The sequence below is a fragment of the Marmota flaviventris genome, chromosome X (genome assembly GCF_047511675.1).
Source record: "Marmota flaviventris isolate mMarFla1 chromosome X, mMarFla1.hap1, whole genome shotgun sequence".
Taxonomy (NCBI): domain Eukaryota; kingdom Metazoa; phylum Chordata; class Mammalia; order Rodentia; family Sciuridae; genus Marmota; species Marmota flaviventris.
The window spans coordinates 102,734,258-102,759,305 of NC_092518.1; the positions used below are offsets into that span (position 1 = coordinate 102,734,258).

At 43.8% G+C, this 25,048-nt stretch overlaps 1 protein-coding gene and 1 non-coding gene across 3 annotated transcripts in view; both read right to left on the bottom strand.

The window, feature by feature from the left end:
* Steep1 (STING1 ER exit protein 1) overlaps window positions 1-25,048 on the bottom strand; it is an 81,708-nt gene that overhangs the window by 6,838 nt on the left and 49,822 nt on the right. The window lies entirely within an intron of this gene.
* Trnal-caa (transfer RNA leucine (anticodon CAA)) lies at window positions 5,930-6,003 on the bottom strand. Its single transcript has one exon. It is a non-coding gene; the product is annotated as a tRNA-Leu (tRNA).

The window sequence follows — 25,048 nt, forward strand, 5'->3', positions numbered from 1 at the left end:
TGAAGATTAAAGGGATTTGGGGGGTACTGGGGATGGAACACCCCCCACCTTGTACATGCTAAGCAAGCACTCTACCACTGAGCCACACCCCCAAGGCCCCAAACTAAAGGCATTAGTATGTATACAGTGCTTGGAACAATACAGGGACCTACTTTAAACAACTTTCTTGTTTGGTTGTTTTTTTTGTTTGTTTTTTGGTGCTGGGGGTGAAGTCCAGGCTCTCTCTCGTGCATGCTAAGCCTGCTGTCGACCACTGAGCTACATCCCCAGTCCCCATCTGCAGATTTTCCAAAACAGTTTCAAGAAGCTCAGCACACACTTTAAAACCGAGTTACATTCCCAGCTCCAATCTGTAGATTTTCTAAAAGTTAAAAAATAAAAAGCCACATGTCTCATTGCAAGTGAATCTCAATCTCTCTCTCTTTCTCTCTCTCTCTCTCTCTCTCTCACACACACACACACACACACACACACACACATACACACACAGAGAGAGACAGAGAGACAGAGAGAGAGAGAGAGACAGAGAGACAGAGAAAGTAAAGGTTATAAAGAAAGAAAATGATAACTTTGAGAATGGCTTGAAAAGGAAACAGGAGTATGTGGTTACAGTGATAATCCGGAGCTCTAACTCAGAGCCCTTGTTTTACAATACTGATTATGAAAGGGAATAAAGGCCAAAAATATATCGGTCCTGTCTCAAGACCAGACTGCACTATGGGATCACTAGGCTTCTCCCAACTACCCTTTCCCTTGCAGTATTTCAAGGAATCCAGAAGGCCCCAGCTTGATTACCCAACCCTGTGACTTCAATCCCAAGGGAAAGAAGATGCTGGGTAGAAACAACAACAAACTAATGCATTTTAAAGGCAAAAGATCTTTCACTTTTGCAATTAAGCTCAGAGTTCAGGAGTCCATTTATTATACAAATTGAGCCTTACAATGGCTTTACCCTAGAAATAAAGGTGGGGGCTAAAGGTGCTTAGGGTTCTGGGTAAAAATATCCTGGTTGCCAATTAGGATAAAATGATGGACCACTGAAATTATAATTCCACCTCAACTCCACACTTCTCTTTCTTGGGTCACATCCCATGCATTCTTAGTTAGTAGTACCTCAGTTGGTCTACCAGGGAAATGGGAAATCAATATTCTGTTTGAGTCGCAATATTCTTTCTTTTTTTTTTTTAGCGTGGGGGAATGTACTGGGGAATGAACTCAGGGTCACTCTACCATTAAGCCACACCCCAACCCTTTTAATTTAATTTAATTTAATTTTTATTTTGAGACACGGTCTCACTAAGTTGCTGAGGCTGGCCTCAAATTTGCAATCCTCCTGCCTCAGTCTCCCAGGTACCTGGATTATAGTGTGGGCCACCACAACCAGCTGCAATATCATTTCTTAAATTTTCTACTGGGGCAGTAGTCCTTTTCAGGGTTTCTAGAGCTAGCCAGGTTGAATTAAGTGAAGTCTGCTTTTTCTGGTGAAGCAATCAATACAACCATCTACTAGTGATTTCTCAGAAACTACAGAGTCCAGATGGTATAGGGCTTGTTATTTTGACCTTTTCAGTGCCAGGCTTTGTGCTAGCCACTCTGTATGGTTTAACTCTCCTGATTCTCTCAACAGCCCTAAGGTGTGATATTGACTCCATTTCATAGCTGATGAAACTGAGGCTTAGTAAGATGAGATAGTGTGCTTTATACTCCACAGAAGATTTCAAAGAGAACTTTAAGATGATCCTGTGCAACATTTTTTAAAATTGGGGATTGAACTCAATACTCAACCACTGAGCCACATCCCCAGCCCTATTTTGTATTTTATTTAGAGACAGGGTCTCACTGACTTGTTTAGTGCCTCGCTTTTGCTGAGGCTGGCTTTGAACTGGTGATCCTCCTGCCTCAGCCTCCCGAGCCACTGGGATTGGATTACAGGCATGCGCCACCATGCTCAGCTGCAACTATTTATTTTGAGTCATGAAATATATTGAAATAGGAAAGCCAGCCAGTTTCACTAGCAACCGACAAAATCTATTTGACAAATATTAAATAGAAATTATAATAACCAAAGCACTGTTTACAGAGTCCATTTTTAGAGTGTGGGTGATTTTCTATTTTCAGCCAATTTAAGAATCATTTTTGGACAAACTACTTAAACCTAAAGCTGTAGATTTGAATTTGATTTTATTCAAGTTTCTTTAGCTTTTCCAACACAGATCTGCCTTTTAAATGAAGGTTCTTTCTGGGGATGTAGCTTAGTGTTTGGAATACTTGCCTAACATGCATGAAGCCCTGGGTTCAATCCCCAGAACCACAAAAAAAAAAAAAAAAAAAAAAAAAAGAGCCTCCCCCGCAAAAGAAATTAAGGTCCTTAGCAAGGAATGCTCAGAGGTTACAAACTGAAGCTGGGGTTATTGGGCTGTTGGCTGGGACCCCAACTGGCTACAATCACATGAACAGGCAGCATTGGGTGCCTCTTCACCTCTAGTCAGAAAAATTCTGAGTCCTGAGCTTTGGGCTATTTCTCTGTGCCTTCTATGGAGAGACAGTAACAGGTGCCCTTTGTTTCTCTCTCCTGCTGCACATGCTCACAGTCCTGATAGCCATTCCCCGACATTACCCCTCTCAGCTTTCCAAGTTTGTTGTGTGATTACTTTCCCCCAGCATACCCTTCTCTGCCTCTCTGTCAGGGGACAGTCCTTCAAGACTCAGTTCAGACCAGACCTTCTCCGTGATCCCTCCCCCAACACCAGCTGGTGGTATTCATCACTCTCTCCTATGAACCTCCAAAACAATCTATTCATGTCACCTCCATGAGGGCAGAGGATTTGTCTGTTTCATTCATGGTCGTATCCCCAGTGCCTAGGACAGTGCCTCTCACATAGTAAATGTTCGAGAAACATTTGTTTAATGAATTAATTATAGTGTTTATTTCATGGTATGGTACTTAAGTGTTTGTCTGTCTTTATTTGGGGCTATCACTCTTGCCTGTTTACATTCCCAACACCAAGAGTAGAAACTGACAAATGGTGGATGTGTGGCAAATGTTTATTGGGGGTAGGAATTACTGAGAGAATGAATGAATAACATGTTTTAGGATTTGTTTTGTTCCTTTGGGTTTTTTGTTTCTTTTTTTTTTTTTTTTTGGTACCTGGGATTGAACCTAGGGACACTCAACCACTGAGCCACATCCCCAGCCTTTTTTAATTTTTTTGTTTGTTTGTTTTTGTTTTGAGACAGGGTCTCACTAAGTTGCCTAGGGCCTCACTAAGTTGCCCAGGCTGGCCTCCAACTTTTGATCCCCCTACTTTAGCCTCTGAAGCCACTGGGATTACAGGCATGCACCACCACACCCACACCGTTCCTTTGGTTATTGATTAGCATCAATGAATTTTGCCTGAATCTAGCCCTTCAATACCTAGGGACAATTCTGCAGTGATAAATTATTCAGAGTCTTTCTGACTTGCATCTATTGTTTGGATATCCTGTAGTTCCTGTACTGCTGCTACATTGTCCATGCTAGAGAACTGGAGAGCCAAGGCCTTGGGATACCCCACTCCCCACATCTGTGTAAAAATCAGGTATGACTCCATATCAAGTTCTATCATCCTCTGAACATATGCTGGCCATATTCGATCATGGGCTCTTAACACAGAATCCTCCACATAGTAAGTACTTGATGGGTTTCTGGTTGTGATGGTGACAATAAGGAACAATGGCTATCACATAGGATGACTCAGGCCACTTCAAGGGGAGATGAACAGGCATGTTATTGGGGCACTTGAGGACTCTGCCATTACAGCTGTACCAACTGCACACCCATGTGAATGATTAGGGCTGATTAGACCAAATATGCTCTCAGACCTGGGCCTAATGTTCCCGACTCCTAAGACAATTCCAGCCACCAAAGCAGATGAGAACCCTAGAGTGGATGTGACCCTCTTTAACCTGCTCAAATGGGGTTTGTTCCTTCTCACAAAAAAAAAAAAAAAAAAAAAAAAAAAACATGCCTTATCATTTCTTGAGCTTTTACTGTAGGGCAGGCATTTCTCTAACTGTGCTTGGATTGTCATTTAATCCTCTCAGCAGCCTTATAATGCAGATGCTATGACCACCATTTTCCAGATGGGGAAACTGAGGCACGTGGCCAACCACATATAGTCCCTGTGAAGTGGAAGCCCTGAAGGAGGTTTTAAAAAATCACTTGAGAGAGGGCTGCAGGATGATTTGTTACCTGGAAAATGACTAGGGAGACCCAAAGGAAGGGAAGTGGTTCAAAATAGGAATCATTGCCCTATTTGGGGACTGATTCAATATCAGAAGGGTAAGAAGAGGCACTTGGTACAGTGGTTATGTCTCTGCCCCTCTCCAGCTGTGAGACCCTGGACAAGATACTAAGTTCTCAGTGCCTCAGTTTGTTCACTTATAAAATGGGTTCATGAATGGTACCTGCCTGGCCCCATGGTTAGGACTATGAGTTAGTATTTGCCAGACGCTTGGCACAAAAGTGCTTAAGAGTTTGTTAAATGACCACAGAGCTCCTTCAGACGTTGCCCTGGGGGCTTTAGGTGTCGGATTTTTCCATAAGAAACGCTGTAAGGGACGCCATCAGCTTGGTGGCTAAAACAGTCTTTGCTGGGATTGTGGCTAGTAACTGAGGGAAATGTCCCCACCCGCCACACTTGCAACTAAGAACAACCCGGAGAGTAGTGGGCTGGGCACGCAACGAGGGGAAAACGCGAGTGGGCTCTAGTGATGATTCCAAGTCGCCACGGCGTCACGCGGGATGAAAGATACAGGCTAGAAAGCCGCAGCTCAGAGCAGCTGCAGCCGCCGCAGCAGCCAAAGCCTGGCTCCTTCCGCCTTCCGGCCGCAGCGCACACAGGCGGGCTCTAGCCGCCTTCTCGCAGCTGCCTGCAGGGGGCGCGCTCCGCCTCGCCTCGGCCTGGACACGGAGGCCAGCTGGACAGGGAGGCCTGTCTGCCGCAATCTACAGCCCAGCTCCTCCAAGAAGCCTGTCCTCCACCACTCCAGCCACGCTTTTGCTCTTCTGATCCCCAAAGCATCATCAAAACCCTGCAGAATTTAGAACTTGAATATGTGTTAGCCCATGGGCTCAGTGTGTCTGTCTGATGTATTAGACAAATCTTGGCTCCACAAGGGTGTCATACCTTACATAGTTCCCCTGGCACAATGGTAACCACATGGCCTGTGCCCAGCCAATGCTTGATGTGCCTCTACTAGGCCTTGCTTTAGTGACTCCCAAAGGACACTCTCAGGGTCCCTGATTTCAGAATGTAAGGGCGGTAGAAGGGGCATCTACAAGGATGCCTGAGTAGCCTCACCTGAGCCTGCACTGACCCCCTGGGGTCAGAACAACCTACCGCAGAAGGCAATGCTTTGGGGCAAAGCAAAGCCATCTTCAGGGGAGTCCACTAATAGAAAACATTTGCTGAGCCCCAGCTTTGGTGCAGAGCCCAGTATAATCAGGAGCCTGGCCCTCTTGGGAAGCAGCTGGGAAAAGTAGGAACAGCAAGAGATTGAGTCAGAAAATCCTCTACACCACATGTCCCTTCTCCCTCCCCCTCTGCCTTTTTTTTTTTTTTTTTTTTGGTACTGGGGTTTGAACCCAGAATCACTCAACCACCGGGTCACATCCCCAGCTCTTTTTATTTATTTTATTTTTGAGACAGGGACTCACTAAGTTGCTTAATGCCTCACTAAATTACTGAGATTGGCCTTCAACTCACAATCCTCCTGCTTCAGTCACCCAAGCCACTGGGATTACAGGTGTGTGCCACTGTACCTGACACCATGTTCCTTCTTTGTGCCTCAGTTTCTTTTTTTGTATCTCTGAGGGAGTTTGGCATGGGGTGGCTGTACAGGTAGCCTGATCTATAATATGTTTTGTGTTTTTGTGGGGTTTTTTTTTTTGTGGTACTGGGGATTGAACCCAGGGCCTTGTGCATTTGAGGCAAGCACTCTACCAACTGAGCTATATCCCCAGCCCTATAATGTGTTCACTTTCATGATAAGAATATATTTATCTATAAAATAATTTAAGTTACATTTGTCAAGTTTAAAAATAAAATGGAAGTGGTAGTGTTTTGTGACAAATGATAAAATAGTCATGAAAGCTCTTTGCTAACTGAAAGAGGCTCTACAAATGTATGCCACTTTCCCCAATGCTAAATACAAAATAGGCACTCAGTAAATGTTTCTTGAGAATGAAAATGTTTCCTGGGTGACAAGGGGAATAGTCAAATCAAGGCAATAAGATTCATATATAAACACAAAACTTAAGGATGAAGAGCACGAGATATGTGCCAAATAAGTTGTCCTGATACTTGAGTTGTCCACATAGTAAGTGTTGAATAAATTCAAGAAGGGAACAAAGAATCCGGGGGCAGTGGCACTTACCTGTAATCCCAGTGGCTCAGGAGGCTGAGGCAGGAGGATTGTGAGTTCAAAGCCATCCTCAGCAATTTAATGAAGCTCTAAACAACTTAGTAAGACCCTGTCTCAAAATTTTAAAATAGGGCTGGGGATGTGGCTCAGTGGTTAAAGCACCTGTGGGTTCAATCCCTGATATAAAAAAAAGGAAGGAGGAGGAGGAGAAAAAGAAGACACAATGATTGTGGATGGGTGATCAGGGGAGGCTCCACCATGGAGGTGAGATTTGAGGTGTTTTGATGATTGGATTGAATTTTGATAAAGAGACCTGAGGAAGGCAATGCAGACTGGACTGACAGAATGGCATGAATAAAGGCACAAAGCAGGATGACATGAAGTACTGGGGGTTGCAAGTGCCAGAGGGCAGGGCTTCTGCTTCTTGTACTCTGTCCTGTGCCTAACACCATCCCTGACATATAATAGATTCTCAGCATATGTACATACAAGGAAGGAAAGAGCTGGCCAGCTGAAATCCAAGTGTCCCACAAATTGTAAGAGTCAAGACAAGCAGACCGACAGAAACTAGGAGGATACAGATGGGGTTTTTTTGTTTGTTTTTTGGTACTGGAGATTGAACCCAGGGGCACTTAACCACTGAGCCACATCCCAGCCCTATTTTGTATTTTGAGATGGAGTCTCAATGAGTTTCTTAGGGCCTTGCTAAGTTGCTGAGGCTGGCTTTGAACTGGCGATCCTCCTGCCTCAGCTTCCTGAGCTGCTGGGATTACAGGGGTGCACCATCATGCCTCACTGGATACAGATGCTTGAAGCAAAAACATTGTTTTTCCCATGAGATAAGAAACTCCAAGAAGGGGAGACCAGAGCCATGCCTGATTTGCACATCCCTGTATCCTTAGCGCCAAGAACAGTAACTGGCACACAGAAAAAGCTCTGTAAAGATTCGTTGTGGTCATTTGTGGAAAAGGGAATGACTGGGCAGTAAGAGGGCCCTGAGTTTGAGTCCTGGCTGTGCCAGTTATTATCTGAGTGAGCTCATGCAAGTTGCTTAACATCTCTGAGACTCATTTTCCTTTCTGAAAAATAATACCTATTGCACAGAGTTGTTTTGGAGATTGAATGACATAACATGTATAGAGTACCTTCTGTAGCCCTCAAGGACAGCGGGTAGCTGTTGTGATCACACAGAGATCACTTGGTATACGGTAGGTGCTCAGCTGGTATTAATCAACTGATAGGAAGGTTGGGATCTTGAACCTTCCTCCTACTTCTATATGTAAGAGGGAGCCTTGTATGGAAAGTGGGGTGCTGGGTGACTAACTTGGATGTGGGGTAAGGCATGGATTGAAGTGGAGGGCCAGGAGATGCTGGTGTGGAGGTTGTTGCAAGTGTGAAGGGTTAGGGACAGGCTAGGGGGATGGTAGTGGGGATGGAAAGTCATGGCAGGAAAGGGCTATCAATAGGACTTGTTACTTTTTTTATTTTTTGGTACTGGGGATTGAACCCAGGGGCACTTCACCACTGAGTCATATCCCAGCCCTTTTTATATTTTATTTAGAGACAAGGCCTCACTAAGTTGCTGAGGCTGACTTTGAACTCATAATCCTCCTGCCTAAGCCTTCCATCAGGCTAGGACTTGTTACTTTTTAAAGGAGACAGCTGGGAGACAACTGCAAGTTTTTTAAGGCGGCTAGTTATGTGTTCAGGAAGAGGCAGACACCTGACAAGTGTGTTTTAATGCCAAAGAGCAAAGTGTGGAGCACCCCTATGTTACAGAAAAAGGAACCAGAACACTTATAGGGGTCCCCTGTCAGTGAAAGTCAGAGTGGCCGCTGCCCAGACCCTGCAAGATCTTCAGGCAATGGTATTTGCCCAGGAATTTCAGAGACTGCAATTTTTTTTTTCTCCTCCTCCCTCAAAATGTCAGGAAAACACAGTCCACAAGGGGGCAGATGCTATCTGACAAAGCCCAATTTCAATGGAAGAGTGGTGATATTAAAACTCCACATAATGTACAACCACAAGAATGGGATCCTAATTAGAATAAGTTATACTCCATGTGTGTGGAGTGTGCCAAAATATATTGTCTTGTATATATAAAAAGAACACATTTTTTTAAAAGTGAAAATAAAGGCAATCTTCTATCATTGATTCTCCAGCTATCTGAACAAACACAAAGAAGATAATGATGTCATTAATTTTTATGCCCTATTAGTAGGAGCTGCAATGCCAGAGCCATGCAAATTGGGATGTGGCAACAAAGTGAGCATTGGGAAGTTGCAGAGCCCTTGCCCTAGGCAGGGGCACATTGGTTATGGGGCTCAAACTTGACACTTCCTCCTGCCTCTTGCTCTTGGCTGCCTCACCATTTCCATTTCCCTACAGATGCAGAGTCTGATTCTCAGTAGGCCTGATGGTGGTGGTAGCAAAGCTCCTGCAACCTGAGATTCACAGAGCCATGAGCAGAACCCAGGATGGGTGTTGGGAGGTAAAAACCCAGAATAAATCAGATTCCTTTAATCTGAGGGAAGAGAAACAGCAAACCTATGTTGATTCAGATAGTGGCTCTGGGATGGAAGAGACCTGGGTTCAGATCTCAGCTCCACTACTTCTTAGCTGTATGGCTTAGGGCAAACTGCTTAACCCCCTGAGCCTCAGTTTCCTCAACCATTGTAGGGAGAGTAATATCAGTACCCATGTCTCAAGATGGTTGTGAGGTTTCAATGAGATCATGCATAAGTGAGATTAGTGCCTGACACACAGCACTCAGTAAATGATGGCTGAAATCCTTGTTATTGTAAGTAATAATAAAACAGTAAGGTACCACTGAACATATTGAATACAGAAGAATTTAGAAGATATGAATGGGAGGTGAAAGGGTCTGAGTTGTTGAAGGTTAAGGAATAGGAATTGGGAGAGCAGAGTATGGAGGGCAATCCAGGAAGAAGGAAAGAGGGGATATCCAAGGTCAGCAAATGATTACACTGGGTTGGCCCCAGTGAGTCTACATTGACAAGGATGGAGGCTGCTGGGATGGGGCTGAGGGGCCCAGCCAGGAGGCGGCTTAGTTCCTCATGTCAGCATTAAGAAGCCAGGGAAAGCCGGGTGTGGTGAAGCTCACCTGTAATCCCAGCTACTCAGGAGGCTGAGGCAAGAAGATCATAAGCCAGATCATAAGTCAACCTCTGCAATTCAGCAAGACCCTGCCTCAAAATGAAAAGGATTGGGGATATAGATCAATGGTATGGGCCCCTGAATTCAATACCCAGTACCACAAAAAGAAGAAGGGGGGGAGGGGAAAGGGAGGTGGAAGTGGAAGGAGAGGCAGCAGCAGCCAAGAAGTGATATAAGGGAAAGAAAGAGTGTCTAGGGTGATTGCTAGAGAAGTCTCCTTGTTCCCAGCCCCAGTATTTTAGAAAAGGAAGGCAAATCCATGAGAGCAAGCTGAGGAAGGTGAGTCCTAGAGCTCCCTCTGCAGGTGCAGACCTTGGGGAAAGAAGAATATGGAACAAGACAGCCAGGAAGCTTCTTTGGTCTGTGTCCTGGATGTAAAGAATTGGTTCCTAGACACCCCCCACCAGGATACTAAAATCTATGGGTGCTCAAGTGCCTTATATAAAAACATCATAGGGCTAGGGATGTAGCTCAGTGGTAGAGAACTTGCTTAGCATGTGCAAGGTCCTGGGTTCCATCTCCAGTACTGGAAAGAAAAAAGCATAGTATTTGCATATAACCTGATGCACATCCTTCTGTATACTTAAATTATTTGTAGATTATAATAGCTAACACAATGTGAGTGGTATGTAAACAGTTGTTGCGCTGTGTTGTTTAGGGAATAATTACAAGAAAAAAGTCTTTACAAATTCAATACAGAGCAATATTTTTTTCAGTACTGGAAATTGAATCCAGGGCCTTGTACATGCTAAGCAAGCACTGTACCACTATCTATATCCTCAGCCCCAGATGCAATTTAAAAAATATCTATCTTTGATCCATAGTGAGTGGATATGGAACCTGCAGTGGCAGAGGGCCTGCTTGCACCTTGAATTCCAGGATGACCCAATGGGACCTGGACATCAGCCCACAATATTGCAGCTATCAGCGGAAAAATGCTCATCCCTAGACCTGTGCCCCCTCGACCAGGGGCAGTAAACTGGAAGGAGTTCTTGACATTTCTTAATCCCAGGACCTGGTCTAAGGTTTTCATTTCCATGCTGATTGCATAAGCTTAACTTTGCTTGTGAGCTGGGCTCTTTGCTGCATGCCCAAATGCTATGCTCTAAGTAACTCTTAGCTTCACAGGCCCTTGGAAGAAGCTTTGGCCTAAATAGCCCCAAGTAAGAGATAACAGAAAAGCCTTTTATATTTAGCTTTAGGGGATGATAAGTGATTTGTTGGCAACATCTTTCCCTTCCTAAATCAGGATGAATTAGGCTAATACTAAAATTAACTTTGTGGGAGGCAGTGTAGTAAAGTGGGTAAAAAACAGTGGTTATGGGTTCATGCCCACGCAGTCTGCTTTCCATTCCAGTCATTTCCACTTACTAGCTGCTTATCTCTTGGAGGCTCAGTTTCTTCATCTGGCTGAGTATTCTCCCATTGGGTGTTTGTAAGGCCTGCATAAAATCTAATGCATAGCCATGTGCAGTGGTGCATGCCTGTAATCCCTGCAACTCAGGAGGCTGAGGCAGGAGGATCACAAGTTTGAGGCCAGCTTCCTCAACTTAGCAAGACCCTGTCTCAAAGTTAAAAAATTAAAAGGGGGGCTGGGGATGTGGCTCACGCGGTAGCGCACTCGCCTGGCATGCGTGCGGCCCGGGTTCGATCCTCAGCACCACATACAAACAAAGATGTTGTGTCCGCTGATAACTAAAAAATAAAAAAAAATAAAAATTAAAAAATTAAAAGGGCCAAGGGTGTAGCTCAGTGGTAGAGTGGCCCTGAGTTCAATCCCCAGTATGCAAAACAAAATTTTAAAAATATAATGCATGTAGCCCTGTTAACCCAATGCCCAGTCTCTGGAAGCATTCAATGAAGGGTAGTGATCATAGTTATCATTATGTTATTATTTCCAAAGCAGACCATAGAAGAAAGGAAGCTGAAAGATACTTTGGGGCTAGGGATATGTGATGAAGTCAGGCCAGGATTAAAAACCCCATCAGCATGTAATCTAGAAAATACAATCCACACTAGAACAAGTTATGCACTTGTTATCCTGAAGCCACCAGAATCTGATTTCTTTTCTTTTTTCTTTTTCTTTTTTGCTTCTGGGGATTAACCCAGGGGTAGTTATTCACTGAGCCACATCCCCAACACTTTTATATTTTATTTAGAGATAGGGTCTCACTAAGTTGCATAGGACCTCACTAAGTTACTGAGGCTGGGTTTGAACTCTCATCCTCCTGCCTCAGCCTCCCAAACTGCTCCAATACAGGTTTGTGCCACCAGCCTGGCTCAGAATCCAATTTCTTGACTTTGTTCTCAGGGTTATGCTAGTTCCTGGGCAGGTTTAGGCTACAGTGAGCTGTACTGTTGGTTTGAGATGATCTAATGCAGAGCCTGTCAGGAAACACTTCTCTATGCCAGGGGGCAGGCCCAGCTAGCAATGGGTGTGTTTGCAAGGGGAATGGCTGTCACTTACACAGTCACCTTTGTCCATGGAGAGAGGAGGAAGAGAAGGCCAAAACCTATGAAAGGCCAACATCCTCTACCTTAGGCAGGTCTCACTTGCCTCTGCATTCTTATCAGGTTATAAATTCAGAAAAGACTAGAAGACATACTTCACACCCCCCACCAGCTAGGACATGGTTAAAAACAAAAACAAAAACCTCTTGGTAATAAATGTCACAGCTAAAGCTCAAACTCTGTCTCAAGCCAGAAAGAGGAATTGGTAAATTCAGTCTTTATGTCCTGGTTCCTCTATAGATGTCAACAAACCCCTGCACTTTAATCATGTCATTGTGACCCTTATGCAAGTATTCACTTCTGCATTTATACATTTACATAATTTGTCTCTCCTTCTTACCTTATCTTTTATGTGTGGGGGGCAGAGCTGATAATCTGTTATCCTTTGAATAGATGACATATGGATAAAATGTGCCTTGGACACCAAATTCCCAAGGCATAACTGGTTTACAGGGCAAGGTAGTTTCCTCTCCCTCCTCTGTGTCCTAATCACCCACAGATAATCTTTCTTTCCACATTCTGGTGTCCCCACCCAAAGATCACCCATGCCATTTTAGCACAAATGCCAGCATTCCTACACATATCTGTATTCAGATTGTCAAACTAAAGTGTGCCTTCAAACACCAATTTGTTGCTTTCATCCCAGCTACAGTCTCCAGTAGAAATTTCCACAAGTTCATCACATTTTACCTGTCTGAGCTTGCAGCTCTGGCTGGATTTTCTCAGGAGTCAGATTTATGAAGGCCACTGGGGCCTTGCTTGATATAAACAAGTCATTATTTTCCACTATAGAGCTCTAAAGAATACCCTGAATATTCCTGCTCTCAGTTCATTGTCAAGTAAAAGCTTAGCTTTGGCTCTTCTTTGTGGGATTGTTCCCTGAGGTGACTTAAAGAGGATTAGATGCTTTTGTCATCTACAGGGAGTATTTAAGCACACTCATCTCAGAATTCTGGCTCAGGAAATAAAACAGGAAATTTTTGTTTGTTTGTTTTTGGTACTGGGGATTGAACCCAGGGGCCCTTAGCCACTGAGCCACATCCCCAAATTTTATTTTTTCATTTAGAGATAGGGTCTCACTGAGTTGCTTAGGGCCATGCAAAAATTGCTGAGGCTGACATTGAACTCAAAATCCTCCTGTCTCAGCCTCCTGAGCCACTGGGATTATAGGTGTGCGCCTCTGTGCCCAGCAAAACAGGAGTTTTTGGACTACTGAAATATTCCAGTATTCCTCAGCCCCTACCAGAGTTGGCTTTTCTAGAAGCATCCAGACAGTGCCACTGCCTCTGTCTGTCCTTCCTCCCTCCCCTTCCCTAATGTGACTAGGAGATGGGTTGGACTTCTGCACTTGATCCATATAAAGAGCCTAAGGAAGAAAGGAAAAGGAAAGAGTAAGAGAGCCCTCCTTGCACTGCTCCGTTACAACAGCTTGCAAAGTCAGGGAAGCAGCAGGGAACAGAGCCTGCCTGGGCTAGAATCCTGCCACTTATCAGCTAGTTGACCTTAGGAGAGTTAATTAACTGTGCCTTCATTTCTTCCACCATAAAGTGGGGCTGATAGCTGCACATACTTTAGGGAATTATTATGAAACTTCATTGAGTTAACAGGTTGTGAAACATTTAGAACAGTGACCAGCATATGTTAAGGGCTATGTGAGTACCTTTTAAATTTTTATTTTTATTTTTATTTTTTTTTTTTTTGATACTGGGCTTGAACTCAGGGGTGCTTTATACTGAGCTATATCCCCAGTCCTTTTTATTTTTTTTTTAATATTTTTATTAGGGCTGGGATTGTGGCAGCGGTAGAACGCTCGCCTAGCACAGGCGGGACCTGGGTTCGATCCTCAGCACCACATAAAAATAAAGGCATTGTGTTTAAAAAGAAAAGAAAAATAAAATAAAATACTAAAAAATTTTATTAGTTATACATGAATATAATGCCTTTATTTTATTTATTTTTTATGTGGTGCTGAGAATCAAACCCAGTGCCTCACACATGCTAGGCAAGTGCTCTATCACTGAGCCATAACCACAGTCCCCCTTTTTTATTTTTTGAGACAAGGTCTCACTAAATTGCTGAGGCTGGCCTCAAACTTGTATCCTCCTGCCTTAGCCTCCCCAAGTCACTGGGATTACAGGCCTGCACCACCACATCCTGCTTGGTGCTTTCTAAATAAAAATATAATTTTCCATGTTAGTGGCTCCTGTTTTGTATCCATTTTCATCTATTTCTTGGCTGTAAGTTTCAAGGATTTTTCTTTCTAAGCTTGGGCCCCGTGATGCTGTTTTTTATTCCTAGTGTGGAAAAAGCTGGATTCTGTATTGTATTTGTGTGTGTGTGTGTGTGTGTGTGTGTGTGTAGCACCAGGGGATTGAACCCAGGGTTGCTCTGTCAGTGAGCTACATCTCCAGCCCCTTTTAAACTTTATTTTGAGACAAGGTCTCACTAAGATGCTGAGACTGACTTCAGATCTGCAATCCTCCTGCCTCAGCCTCCCCAAGTCACTGGGATTATAGGTACACATCACCATGCCCAACTGTATGGTACATTTCTTACACAGAGAAAAAAGCTAAAGAATAGCCCATAGCTACGCTAAAATTCCTAAATAAAAGGAGGATTCTGTCAGTGAAATTTCCTACTATACTGACTTTTTCCTGGGGCTGCTCTTGGGGCCATACTCTGCCTCTAGAGGGCTCAGAAGGGTCCACAGAGATTTTCCCTGGCAGTGCCTTCTGGGAACTTTTGCCCTAGCTGCAGGGCTGGGTAAAATCTCTGTCTCCCCAAAGATATGTGTGCTGCTATGACAATGGGCCTGGGCCCTGTAGCACTGCCCAGCAACCTGGACTCCATCATTAGAGCTCCTTTGGCCAGACTGCCATGCTGTGCCCTGGACCACAGAGGTGCTGCTGTGTTCTCCAAAGGACAGGATTATCAGTTTGGCCTTTCCTAGGCTTCCTCTGTAGATCTCTCCTTTTTGCATTATAGCAACACAAATAGAATGCCTTCCAAGTGACAGAGCACCAAAAAGGCTTGTAAAGTCAGCTCACCTAGCTCAGTTGGCTTAGGTTTGCCAGGAGATGCTGGGGGAGGTTTATGGGCAAGCCAGAGACTGTCATCCAGGAAGAATTCAGAACAGGATGGGTCCTGGACAGCTCTCAATCATCCTCAGAGATTCACTCAGGTTTTCAAAACCCTCAATTAAGGGAACCCTAATGACCCTGTTCACATATAATTGCATTCCTTTCCCTTCATGCTCACACTTGGGCCCAGGTGTGCCAGAACAGCACGGGTTCAGAGGGCACATTTCCCAGGTGCTCAGGTCTTGCCCAAACGTGGTTTAGTGCAGTTCTGTAGAAAGGAAAATAAAGTGTATCCTTAACAACCAGTAAACATATGGACTCACTCAGCAAACATTTGCTGAGTGCCTATAATGAACAAGGCCCTGTGTCAAGTAATGAGGGCAGGGGAAGAAGATACAAAGATGAATTAAGTATACTTCTTGCCCTTAAGGACTCTGTCCTCTACCAGAGAAGTCAGATAGACGTATACATCTATACCAGCCGGGCCCAGTGGCACACACCTGCAATCCCTGCGGCTCGGGAGGCTGACGCAGGAGGATCACGAGTTCAAAGCCAGCCTCAGCAACATGAGGTGCAAAGCAACTCAGTGAGACCCTGTCTCTGAATAAAATACAAAATAGGACTGGGGACGTGGCTCAGTGGCTGAGTGCCCCTGAGTTCAATCCCTGGTACCACGCAATGCCCCCCCCACCTCGCTCCACAATAAATATATCTATACCAGCTAAAGGAACAAACTCACTAATTGATTTGACATTTGCTGAACACACACTCTGGGATGGGCACTGTGCTAGGTGCTGGGGATAAAGGGCAGAAAATAAAAATTAAAAAAAAAAAAACTTGATTCTTGTGGATCTTATATCCCAAATTAAGAAGGCAGAGAAGTAGGCGGACAGTTACATTTAGTGCAACAAGAGTGACAATAGGGGTCAGCAGACAAAGCTTTGGGGAAAAGAAGGAGGAATGACTGACTGATATTGGGGGGACTCTGGGAAAACTTCCCAGGAGAAATTCTTCTAAATCTAATCCATAGCTGGGCATGGTGGTGCACACTTGTAATCCCAGCAACTTTGGGAAGCTGAGGAGGAAGATTGCAAGTTCAAAGACAGCCTCAGCAACTTTGTAAGGCCCTAAGCAACTTAGTGAGACCCTGTCTCAAAAAATATAAAAGGGCTGAACATGTGGCTCAGTGGTTAAACGTCCTTGGGTTCAATTTCTGGTACCAAAAACAAACAAACAAATAAATAAGCCTAATCCATGATTGCCACAGGGTATAGCTACAATGGGAATGGTGCCACCTGTAGTTGTGTACCACCATTTATGGCAGCCCAGGCTGGAAGATGAACAAGAGTTAGCCAAGAGGACTTAACAGGTGTGGAGAAACAAAAGTAGTCCAACTGGTAAATCTGAATGGAGGCAGCCTGGGAGTTGAAAACATCATTTTGCAATTGTAACTTGTGAAGATTGGATCAGACAAAAACTGTATCAATGAGTGCTAAATATGGGAAAATATAATGAGGAACAGGATGTTTTCAATGATTCTAAAATAGCTCCCACAAACTATGTGCCAACCAAGGGTAAACAGTAACTAAACAGTAGAAGAGTTGGGCACTACCTTTAACTGGTGATTAAAGCTGACATCACTGACAAGAGACAGATGTACATTGGGAGCCTGCAGATAAGGCACCATATTACCTATGCTGTGTGCCAGCAGAGATACATATCCCCAATCTAATCAGGAGGAAGCATCAGGCAAACATAAGAGGAAGAATTTTCTGCCAAAAAAAAAAAAAAAAAATGTTAGCAGGAGGGGGAACTGTATTCTTCAAAAATATCAAGGTCATAAAAGACACAAAAATGCATGCTACTAAAATGTTCCAATTAAAGAAAGCTACCTTGAAAGAGCAACTAAATTCAACATCTGACCCTAGAGTAGCTCTGGTACTGGAGGGGAAAATGTTCTAAAGGACATGATTGTGTCAACTGATGAAACTGCAATGGGACAGTAGATTATTTTAAGTTTTAGATTATGAAATTGATAACTTACATAACTCTAGCTACGGATGATGATATCTCTAGTCTTAGGAAATACACACTGAAGTGTAGGGGGAAAGGTCCATGATTCATATGACTTACTCTTAATTGGTTCAGAAAAAAGTGTGTGTCTAATATATGTAATAAATATATACATATAGAATGTATATATGTGTATATATAGTGTATATATAATGTATACATATGTGTATGTATATATACGTAGTACAAACATATAAATGTATGTACATATATACATGTATATACAAGTGCATATATGTGTATATCTTTTTATATTTCTATCCCTATCTCTCTATAAAATGTGCCCAGAGTGTGCACACCTAAATGATAAAGGAAAATGCAATAAAATGTTAATAATACATGAATCTGGGTTCAATTCTCAGCACCACATACAAATAAATAAAATAAAAATTTCATCAACAATTAATAAAAAACATTTTTAAAAAAGTTCAGGAAGAGGGGGTTGGGGTTGTGGCTCAGTGGTAGAGCACTTACCTAGCATGTGTGAGACACTGGGTTCCATCCTCAGCACCACACATAAATAAATGAATAAAATAAAGGTCCATCAATGTCTAAAATAAAAATTAAAAAAAAAGAGTTCAGGGAAAGGGGTTGGCCCCTGAGGAAGCACAAGGATGGAGAAACAATGGGCACATTGTAGGATGGGCATAGGAGTTGTTTTCTGAGAGCCTATGTTGGAAGGACACTTCTCACAATAGATATACAAAGTTGACTGGGGCACAAGAAGTCCAGTGGTGTCAGCATCCTGACGGCTATTTGGGGTAGTGTCCTGGACGTGTCATGGGCAGCTGTGAAAAGGCTTGGGCTTCAACCTCACCTTGCAGGGTCACAGAGGGGCTGGTGAGTAACGAATCTCCAGTGAACTCTCCAGATGGCCTAGAGGATGGAAGTCAGGAAATGAGCTTTGAAAGGCCTTACCAAGTAAGGGGAATGCCTCCTTCAGACTCTGGGAAGAATTAGGACTTATCCAGCCAGAGGAAAAAAGTGGACTCTATTAACTCTTCAGGACACAGGTCTTGGGTGGGAGCTTTTACCATTCCTTCTGAGAGCTAGTCCTTGACTTCACTCACAGAAAACTCCTGAGAAGGAGGCATAGTCACTGTAGGAGCAGCTTTCCTGGTCACAGTGCTTTCTCCTGGATGGTCCATTCAGGAGCCACTCAGCCCACCCCTTTTCTGGAAGCCATTTCCCTGAAATTCCTCTTTGGCCTTAGACATGCACATCACCCTATTCTGGGCCTTTCCCTGACTTCCTCATTGGTGTCAACACTTGTTTTCATATTCCTTCCTTTCAACCAAGGAAAATCTGGTGCCAGTTGGGTGAATCAGCTAAGCTAGACTCTTAGTTGATACGGCAGCATATATTTAACCAGAATTGACTGAAATACGGGAACTGTTTGTCAAGCAGGCACTCTTCCTGCTGTCTTGGGCATGTCATTTAGGACTAGTTTGTCTAAAGGGTTGAAAGTGGATTGGGGGGTGGGCTAGGGAGGATGGGGAAACTGGAGGCAAGAAGCCTCATTAAGTGGGTATTGTTGCACTTTAAGATGGTGGCCTGACCTAAAGTGTATGATCAAGAACGCAGGGCTAGGCTCATGCAGTGAATATGTGAAGGACAGAACAGGCCTAATGACATCTGCAGATGTGAGATAAGGGTGTGCCCAGGTTTCCTGCTTGGCCAACTAGGTGAGTGACAGTGCCATCTGTTGAGAAAGGGATCATTGGGCAAGACAAAGTATGGGCTCCAGGGGAAAGGAAAGGAGGATATGTTTTGTTGGGTGTATTAAATTTGCATTTCCTGGGGGACATCCAGGTGGGGCTGTCTAGGAGACACTTGGATTGGGATGCCAGGAACAATGTCTGGTATAGAAATAGAGTATTAAGATTCTAGGGCTGGGGCTGGGGCTCAGTGGTAGAGTGCTTGCCTATCATGTGTGAGGCACTGGGTTCAATTCTCAGCACTGCATATAAATATATAAAATAAAGGTCCATTGACAACTAAACAATATCTTAAAAAATATTCTAACATGTGGGGCTGGGGTTGTGGCTCAGTGGTCGAGCGCTTGCCTAGCACATGTGAAGCACTGGGTTTGATCCTCAGCACCACATAAAAATAAACAAATAAAATAAAGGTATGCTGTCCATCTACAACTACAAAAAGAAAAAAAAATTAATTAAAAAGAAAGATTCTAATGTGTGTATGTATATGCATGCTTGCACACATTCATGTGAATTCCAGAACTTCCAAGCTAGGTACCCTCACAGGTCCTTCAGCCCAGGACCTGTTGACAGAGGACAAGAGAAACCATGGGCCTGGAGACTTTCCACTACTGAAACTCCAGAGTCATGCCTCTCTATAGTCACTATAGCAGGTCTCCACTCTTCCAAATCCCAGTGAAAGTGCCCTCAGAAGGCTTGTGCAAGACATTTGTGAATGCTGGGGTATAGGGGTTGGCAGCAAGGTTCTGTTGAGGTTTGAGCCTTCCCCTTTCAGAGCATATTAAATCCTTAATGTTTATGTCCTTACCCTGGTCAATTCCCATTCTGTGTGTTACAGAGAGGGCAGCACTGCCCTCTCAGTTGCACAGTATGTTCTTAGACTGATGCCAAGAGCAAATTAGTCCCAGTCAGCACTTCTGCCAGCTTCACCAGACATGGAGCATAGCAGTGTGCACGGGGGTAGGGAAAAGAGGTTGGAAGGAAAACTACTGGCATCCGAACTTCTTGGTTATAGATCTGGCTTGTAAAAATTGATGCACATGTGTGTGTAGGGGTGAGGTTCCCCTTTCCCAAGTGTTAGCAATAATAAAGGACACTCCTTGCATAAGATGACAAGAGGAGGGCTCCCCCACAGGATTCCTCACTGTGCTTCTGCTTCACCATGAGAAATCTTGACTGTCAGCCAGGCCTATACTTACTGATTCATTCAGTCATTGAAGGCTGGTTTTTGTAGAGTGCTGGGTGGGGTGGGGCTGAGGACTGTGCCCTTGGAGAGCTGCCAGCCGAGGTGCCAACACGGAACACTCATTCATGTCATAACATCAGAGCAATACATGGCAACACGGCCATGACTGCATCAGAGAAGTCGTGCCTGATAAGTCGCCTAGGTTTACCTGAGAAGAGACAACTGCACGTGGCCTGGAAGGAGACAAGAGTTCCCACGTGGCTTATACACAAAGGATGGCTAGAATGCTGGGCTGGCTTTCCACCAGGAAAGGTCGGGCCTTTCCCAGATTAGTCAGAGGGCCAACCAAAGAATCAAAGTCTCAGTGCCACCCCACTCCTGCTGCAAAAGAAACAGAATCCCAGTGTAGACTCCATGGGCAAACTCTGGATCACTCTCGTGAGTAGCTTCAACCCTACAACCTCTAGTCTCCAGTGTCACCAGCCTTCTAGAAAAGCCCTGAACAATTAATTTTGACCCAGCCAGGAGCAGGGCCAAGTGGAGAGAGTACTGAGACAGAGCTCCCTTTGACTTCCTCCTTGATATTTCCCCTCTTCCCTTTAGGCCTGAATGCTTGCCAGATGTGCCTTCCAGAATCTCTGCAAATATCCCTGGCTCTCTTCCATCCCTGCTCAGGCCACCCATGCATGGAAAAGTCACTGTTGCCAGTAGATTCCCAGGGTTGTCTTTCAAGGTAGCAGTGAGGCTTTGGTGCCAGCTAGGGTTAGCTCTAGAATTCAGGTGCTCCCATCCAAAGCTGTGGGAATGAATGACAAAGGGGAGTGGGAGCTGGACATGGTGGCACACACCTGTAATCCCAGTGGCTAGGGAGGCTGAGGCAGGAGGATCACGAGTTCTAAGCCAGCCTCAGCAAAAGTGAGGCGCTAAGCAACTCAGTAAGACCCCGTCTCTATATAAAATACAAAATAGGGCTGGGGATGTGGCTCAGTGGGTGAGTGCCCTGAGTTCAATCCCCAGTACTCCCTCACCCCACAAAAGGAGAGGAGGTGGAGTAGGGATGAGAGCCATTCAGGACCTGGAAATACAGCTGGGTGTGCTGGAGCTTTCTCCTTCTGGTCCTCAAGTTCAGATGCTACTTTTTTTTTCTTTGTATCAGGGATTGAACCCAAGGGCACATCTGAGCCACATCTCCAGCCCTTTTTACTTTATTTTGAGACCCTAATGCTAAGTTTCTTAGGACCTCGATAAGTTGCTAAGGCTGGGTTTGAACTTGTGATCCTCCTGCCTTAGCCTCCTGATCTGCTGGGATTACAGGCATGTACCACCACGCCCAGTCAGATGCTACATTTTCAGAAAGTTTGTGAGCCAATTGTTAAACACAGCTATTATTAATTTATTTATTGTGGTGCTGGGGATTGAACCCAGGAGTGTTCTACCACTGAGCTGCATCCTTACCCCCTTTTTTATATTTTGAAGCAGGATCTGGCTAAGTTGCCCAGGCTGGCGTTGAACTTGCCATCCTCCTGCCTCAGCCTCCCAAGTTGATGGGATTATTGACATGTGCCATTGTACCTAGCTGATACAGCAATTATTTTAAAATACACAATTATATTCAGGTCATTGCCTAGATTGGATTTTTGGTGGGTAGTTTCATGCCCAAAATAAAATTTATACACACACACACACACACACACACAGGGGATTGAACCCAGGGTGCTTAACCACTAAGCAACATCTCCAGCTATTTTTTATATTTTATTTAGAGACAGGGTCTCATTGAGTTGCTTAGGGCCTCACTAAATTGCTGAGGCTGGCTTTGAACTCGTGATGCTCCTGCCTCAGCCTCCCAAGTTCCTGGGATTACAGGTGTGTGCCAACATGCCTGGCTTAGAATTTAAAATCTTGCTAAGGAAATACACAATTACTAGGGATATGATTCAGTGGTAAGAGCACTTGCCTAGCATACGCAAGGTCCTGGGTTCCATCACTAGCACCACAAAAAAAAAAAAAATGCCTAAAATTATAATTAAGTAAATTCTATTAAAATCTAAGATAACGGATGCTTCCAAACTCATCACTTTCTAGTCATTTTACTATATCTTATTATTATCTGTGCTCTTGAGATTATTTTCATTTATGATATCTGTATAATTGAAATGCTATATGAAATAGTGTGCAATTGTATCTCTTTACAGCATCATGCTGAAGTTGGCAGTTTGAAATCAGCCAGGGTGGGAGTATTTACAATTCAGAAACCAATAAATGTTACTAATTGGAACCTAATTTATTGTTTTGCTGACTATCTAGACCTGAAAAATGGATAGGGGAAAATGTTAATAATACAGATTAAACCCAAAGGTGTGGCATATCTGCAGATGTTACACTGTGAATAATGCCAAAAATATGAGGAAATGGTCTTCCAGTGTTTAAAAATCATTAACCTATTTAGCAAAGAAATAATTTATGTTGTTGACAAACAAATGAGGTTCTTCATTGTTTCACATATAATTGAAAATATCAACCAACATTCATGTCAGAATTACATTTGTTCATCAACTGCAACAACAGATAAAAGAGCTGGGCAAAAATCAATGAAAGAGCTGGGCATGGTGGTGCATGCCTGTTAATGCCAGCAGTTTGGGAGGCTGAGGTAGGAGGATCACAAATTTAAGACCAGCCTAGACAACTTAGCAAGACCCTATCTCAAAATAAAATGAAATATATTATGTGCATGTAAGTATACGTAACAATAAATCCCATCAATATGTATAACTATAATGCACCAATAAAATATGTGGGAAAATAATTTTGAAAAAAATGAAAAGGGCTGGGGTTGTAGCTCAATGATAGAGCACCCTTGGATTTAACCCCCAGTACCACACATGCACACACACAAATAAAAAGTACAAAATGTACATTCAGAATCAATGAAAGCACCAAGCACGGTAGCACACGCCTGTAATCCCAGCAGCTCTGGAGGCTGAGGCAGGAGGATGTGAGTTCACAGCCAGCCTCAGCAACTTAGTGAAGTCCTAAGCAACTCAGTGAGACCTTGTCTCTAAATAAAATATGAAATAGGGCTTGGGATGTGGCTCAGTGGTTGAGTGCCCCTGAGTTCAATCCTTGGTATCCCCCCAAAAATAAAAAAAATAAATCAGTGAAAGCATTCTGTGAGAATCAGTTGGCTATATGAAATTTAAAATAAATAATTTTATATGTTACTATGTGTAATTTGTGTACTATACATCCTTTCTATCAGGAAAATTTATAATTAACTTATGTATACACATACACACATTTCCTTTGAGAAAGCCAGTTGTTAAACATTTACCAACAAACTACTGGTTAAGCCCAAGGTTCAGAACTACTTTGGCACCAGAAACACGAGGTTCAAAGGTCCCAGAGGAACTCCAACCTGACTAAACCTGATAGAGGACAGATGCGTGAGTAGAAAACATTTGTTCTTTTCAAAAAGCAAACCAATAAAACTTTGTTTTGATCTTACTAGGCTGTAAATTCTAGGAAGGTAGAGGCTGCCTCTCTCCTAGTGGCATCCTTGGGCACCTGACACAAAGGAGGTGCTCATTCCGTTTTTTTAAATGAAATATAGTGGCTTTTGTAGTTAACTAACTTTGGTCTCACTTCTTCTTCACCATATCACCCAGAAATGGTCCTGACTGGAGAGCCAGGCCTGCGCATGCACAGGTTTCCTGCTTCCCCCTCAGTCCAACTCTGAAAGGGCTCTGGCTCCAGAAGGTCTCACTAGTCCTGACAGGAAGTCTACTGCTGGATTTCCCTGGTGTTGGTATCAAATAAACCTGGGAGAGTCACCCAAAGGAGAGGCACCAGGCTAGATTGATGCCTCCACCTCCTACTCCTGTATCTGACAAACCATTTTTGTCTAGCAGCCATCTGTACTTGTTTGGACACAATTATATGAAATCTGGAGGTGGAGGAAGGGAGAGTAAGGCAATGAGGAAGTCTAGAAAAGTACAACCAAAACAGGAAGCTATTTCCCTTGAGGGGGAAAAAAAAGCACAAACTGGTCTCCCTGAGCAGAAACTTAAGGGAATGTCTAGTTCTATTTACCACTTAGTAGCTGGAGACTTTGGCCAAGTCACTTTACCTCTCTGACCTTCAGTCTGTTTGTGTCAAAAATGATGTGAGGGGGGCTACACTAGAAGATCTCCTTGGCTTTGCTGGTGTTGGAGATTACTGCTAACCTGAAATCTGAGAGGAGTGAGAAAGAAATGTGATATACCAAAGGAAGCTTGGAGGCAGTGTTCTTAATAACAGAATTTCTCTTTAAGAGGAAGCAAAAACGTGTGTAAGATATTCCAAATGGTGAGACAGGCTGAAAAGGAATACTGTAGCTTCTGAAAGCTATGGATCAATACATTGCTTGCTAATAGCTTATTAAAGGATACAATGATGCTTGGGTCTTTGCAACCCACCCACGGTTCAGCCGCTGTGTGGCATTTTTACATTCTTGTGTCCTCATGTCCTTCAAATGTTCTGGTTTAGGCTCTCCCTGGGACATATGCATGTCCACACCTTCTTCCGGTGTCCTAAAGCCATTGCCCAAAGACAGGCAAAGCAATTGGCCAAAACACAGCCCCCTCAGCTTCTAGAGAGCCGGCAGAGGCTTCTTCTCAGCTCCCTCACTCCTTGCTACTTCCCAGGAGACGGGCAGACCCTGAGGCTTGTGATTTTGCCAACTGCAATGTAGGCTGAGCGCCTGACAAGTTAACCTTGGCCTCTTGTTCTGCCTCCTTTTCCTTCCTTTCATGCTGGGGATTGAACCCAGGGCCTTGGGCATGCAAAGCATTTGCTCTGCCACTAGGCTATCTGTATTTTATGACATTCTGAAGAGCTCTATGAAAATGATAAGGCTGGTA